The following is a 5134-nucleotide window of genomic DNA, read 5'->3' as shown; positions in this document are numbered from 1 at the left end:
TGCTAGCCTCCTGGCGGAGAGCGGGTCGGCTTCCCTCTCCCTCTCCGCTGCCTCCTTCTGCGTTATCACAATCTAGCAGAAGGAGGCAATCGCTGCTCTTGACCTCTCGCTGCCGATCATGTGGTCGACCACGACCGGCAACGGGAGGTCCATCCCAATAACGCCCCTTGGGTCTCTGCGCGGTGCCGACCACGCTGGACATTCGTCCAGCGTATGCCGCGCAGAGTCCTGGGTCTCCTCGCAGTGGTGGCACTGCGATCCTCCTAGTGCCAGTTATGAACACACAGTTTGAGGAAACGGCGGTATGCAGGTAATTTAACTTATGCGCATGCATTGCTGCAACTTGTGCTGTATAATTTAGAATTTTTGTTACCGCGCCATCCGATTTTTATACATGTGTAAATACTCGTACACGCTGCATTGTATTTTTTTCCGCACGCGACAAGGAGGGGACAGAGGCGAGTTCCGGCTCGCGTCTGTCCCCTCCCCCCGTCCCACCCCCCTGGTCAACCCGTATAAAACTTAAAAATATGATAAAATAAAAGATAAAATCAGTAAATGAAAAGGTGTAAAGATAAAATAAAAGTCAATAAATAAATAAATAATAATAAGTAAATAAATACAATGGACAAAACACAACAAAAATAAGAAGGGTGGCAAAATAAAGGGGAATAAAAGATAAAGATAAAATTTATAATATAGAGTAAAATGAAATATTATAAAATAAAAGGAGGGGGGTCGACCGGCAGGTCGCATCTTTGTAGAGGGGGGGAGGGGATTATTGCTCCACCTCGCCCCCCGCGACCAGTCCACCTCGGGGGCGTCTTAACGGCCAGCCCCCTTGGCGGCGGTGGAAGTACTAAGTAGTACCACCGCCGCCATTACGTCTGCGGCCCCTTACAGGGGCCGTCGGCCTCGTCGGGGTTGCCCCGCCGATGCTAGCCTCCTGGCGGAGAGCGGGTCGGCTTCCCTCTCCCTCTCCGCTGCCTCCTTCTGCGTTATCACAATCTAGCAGAAGGAGGCAATCGCTGCTCTTGACCTCTCGCTGCCGATCATGTGGTCGACCACGACCGGTAACGGGAGGTCCATCCCAATAACGCCCCTTAGGTCTCTGCGCGGTGCCGACCACGCTGGACATTCTTCCAGCGTATGCCGCGCAGAGTCCTGGGCCTCCTCGCAGTGGTGGCACTGCGATCCTCCCAATGCCAGTTATGAACACACAGTTTGAGGAAACGGAGGTATGCAGGTAATTTAACTTATGCGCATGCATTGCTGCAACCTGTGCTGTATAATTTAGAATTTTTGTTACCGCGCCATCCGATTTTTATACACATGCAAATACTCGTACACGCTGCATTGTATTTTTTTCCGCACGCGACAAGGAGGGGACAGAGGCGAGTTCCGGCTCGCGTCTGTCCCCTCCCCCCGTCCGACCCCCCTGGTCAACCCGCATAAAACTTAAAAATATGATAAAATAAAAGATAAAATCAGTAAATGAAAAGGTGTAAAGATAAAATAGATAAAATAAAAGTCAATAAATAAATAAATAATAATAAGTAAATAAATACAATGGACAAAACACAACAAACATAAGAAGGGCGGCAAAATGAAGGGGAATAAAAGATAAAGATAAAATTTATAATATAGAGTAAAATGAAATATTATACAATAAAAGGGGGGGTCGACCGGCAGGTCGCATCTTTGTAGAGAGGGGGGGAAGGGGATTATTGCTCCACCTCGCCCCCCGCGACCTGTCCACCTCGGGGGCGCCTTAACGGCCAGCCCCCCTTGGCGGCGGTGGAAGTACTAAGTAGTACCACCGCCGCCATTACGCCTGCGGCCCCTTACGGGGGCCGTCGGCCTCGTCGGGGTTGCCCCGCCGATGCTAGCCTTCTGGCGGAGAGCGGGTCGGCTTCCCTCTCCCTCTCCGCTGCCTCCTTCTGCGTTATCACAATCTCACAGAAGGAGGCAATCGCTGCTCTTGACCTCTCGCTGCCGATCATGTGGTCGACCACGACCGGCAACGGGAGGTCCATCCCAATAACTCCCCTTAGGTCTCTACGCGGTGCCGACCAGGCTGGACATTCTTCCAGCGTATGCCGCGCAGAGTCCTGGGCCTCCTCGCAGTGGTGGCACTGCGATCCTCCCAATGCCAGTTATGAACACACAGTTTGAGGAAACGGAGGTATGCAGGTAATTTAACTTATGCGCATGCATTGCTGCAACTTGTGCTGTATAATTTAGAATTTTTGTTACTGCGCCAACCGATTTTTATACATGTGCAAATACTCGTACACGCTGCATTGTATTTTTTCCGCACGCGACAAGGAGGGGACAGAGGCGAATTCCGGCTCGCGTCTGTCCCCTCCCCCCGTCCCGCCCCCCTGTCAACCCGCAGAAAACTTAAAAATATGATAAAATAAAAGATAAAATCAGTAAATGAAAAGGTGTATAGATAAAATAAAAGTCATTAAATAAATAAATAATAATAAGTAAATAAATACAATGGACAAAACACAACAAACATAAGAAGGGGGGCAAAATAAAGGGGAATAAAAGATAAAGATAAAATTTATAATATAGAGTAAAATGAAATATTATACAATAAAAGGAGGGGGGTCGACCGGCAGGTCGCATCTTTGTAGAGAGGGGGGGAAGGGGATTATTGCTCCACCTCGCCCCCCGCGACCTGTCTACCTCGGGGGCGCCTTAACGACCAGCCCCCCTTGGCGGCGGTGGAAGTACTAAGTAGTACCACCGCCGCCATTACGCCTGCGGCCCCTTACGGGGGCCGTCGGCCTCGTCGGGGTTGCCCCGCCGATGCTAGCCTTCTGGCGGAGAGCGGGTCGGCTTCCCTCTCCCTCTCCGCTGCCTCCTTCTGCGTTATCACAATCTCACAGAAGGAGGCAATCGCTGCTCTTGACCTCTCGCTGCCGATCATGTGGTCGACCACGACCGGCAACGGGAGGTCCATCCCAATAACGCCCCTTAGGTCTCTGCGCGGTGCCGACCACGCTGGACATTCATCCAGCGTATGCCGCGCAGAGTCCTGGGCCTCCTCGCAGTGGTGGCACAGCGATCCTCCCAATGCCAGTTATGAACACACGGTTTGAGGAAACGGAGGTATGCAGGTAATTTAACTTATGCGCATGCATTGCTGCAACTTGTGCTGTATAATTTAGAATTTTTGTTACTGCGCCATCCGATTTTTATACATGTGCAAATACTCGTACACGCTGCATTGTATTTTTTTCCGCACGCGACAAGGAAGGGACAGAGGCGAGTTCCGGCTCGCGTCTGTCCCCTCCCCCCGTCACGCCCCCCTGTCAACCCGCAGAAAACTTAAAAATATGATAAAATAAAAGATAAAATCAGTAAATGAAAAGGTGTATAGATAAAATAAAAGTCATTAAATAAATAAATAATAATAAGTAAATAAATACAATGGACAAAACACAACAAACATAAGAAGGGGGGCAAAATAAAGGGGAATAAAAGATAAAGATAAAATTTATAATATAGAGTAAAATGAAATATTATACAATAAAAGGAGGGGGGTCGACAGGCAGGTCGCATCTTTGTAGAGAGGGGGGGAAGGGGATTATTGCTCCACCTCGCCCCCGCGACCTGTCCACCTCGGGGGCGCCTTAACGGCCAGCCCCCCTTGGCGGCGGTGGAAGTACTAAGTAGTACCACCGCCGCCATTACGCCTGCGGCCCCTTACGGGGGCCGTCGGCCTCGTCGGGGTTGCCCCGCCGATGCTAGCCTTCTGGCGGAGAGCGGGTCGGCTTCCCTCTCCCTCTCCGCTGCCTCCTTCTGCGTTATCACAATCTCACAGAAGGAGGCAATCGCTGCTCTTGACCTCTCGCTGCCGATCATGTGGTCGACCACGACCGGCAACGGGAGGTCCATCCCAATAACTCCGCTTAGGTCTCTACGCGGTGCCGACCAGGCTGGACATTCTTCCAGCGTATGCCGCGCAGAGTCCTGGGCCTCCTCGCAGTGGTGGCACTGCGATCCTCCCAATGCCAGTTATGAACACACAGTTTGAGGAAACGGAGGTATGCAGGTAATTTAACTTATGCGCATGCATTGCTGCAACTTGTGCTGTATAATTTAGAATTTTTGTTACTGCGCCATCCGATTTTTATACATGTGCAAATACTCGTACACGCTGCATTGTATTTTTTCCGCACGCGACAAGGAGGGGACAGAGGCGAATTCCGGCTCGCGTCTGTCCCCTCCCCCCGTCCCGCCCCCCTGTCAACCCGCAGAAAACTTAAAAATATGATAAAATAAAAGATAAAATCAGTAAATGAAAAGGTGTATAGATAAAATAAAAGTCATTAAATAAATAAATAATAATAAGTAAATAAATACAATGGACAAAACACAACAAACATAAGAAGGGGGCAAAATAAAGGGGAATAAAAGATAAAGATAAAATTTATAATATAGAGTAAAATGAAATATTATACAATAAAAGGAGGGGGGTCGACCGGCAGGTCGCATCTTTGTAGAGAGGGGGGGAAGGGGATTATTGCTCCACCTCGCCCACCGCGACCTGTCCACCTCGGGGGCGCCTTAACGGCCAGCCCCCCTTGGCGGCGGTGGAAGTACTAAGTAGTACCACCGCCGCCATTACGCCTGCGGCCCCTTACGGGGGCCGTCGGCCTCGTCGGGGTTGCCCCGCCGATGCTAGCCTTCTGGCGGAGAGCGGGTCGGCTTCCCTCTCCCTCTCCGCTGCCTCCTTCTGCGTTATCACAATCTCACAGAAGGAGGCAATCGCTGCTCTTGACCTCTCGCTGCCGATCATGTGGTCGACCACGACCGGCAACGGGAGGTCCATCCCAATAACTCCCCTTAGGTCTCTACGCAGTGCCGACCAGGCTGGACATTCTTCCAGCGTATGCCGCGCAGAGTCCTGGGCCTCCTCGCAGTGGTGGCACTGCGATCCTCCCAATGCCAGTTATGAACACACAGTTTGAGGAAACGGAGGTATGCAGGTAATTTAACTTATGCGCATGCATTGCTGCAACCTGTGCTGTATAATTTAGAATTTTTGTTACCGCGCCATCCGATTTTTATACATGTGCAAATACTCGTACACGCAGCATTGTACTTTTTTCCGCAC

The sequence above is a fragment of the Lasioglossum baleicum genome, unplaced genomic scaffold (assembly GCF_051020765.1).
Source record: "Lasioglossum baleicum unplaced genomic scaffold, iyLasBale1 scaffold0023, whole genome shotgun sequence".
NCBI classification, from domain to species: domain Eukaryota; kingdom Metazoa; phylum Arthropoda; class Insecta; order Hymenoptera; family Halictidae; genus Lasioglossum; species Lasioglossum baleicum.
Note: the sequence above shows the minus strand (reverse complement) of the source record.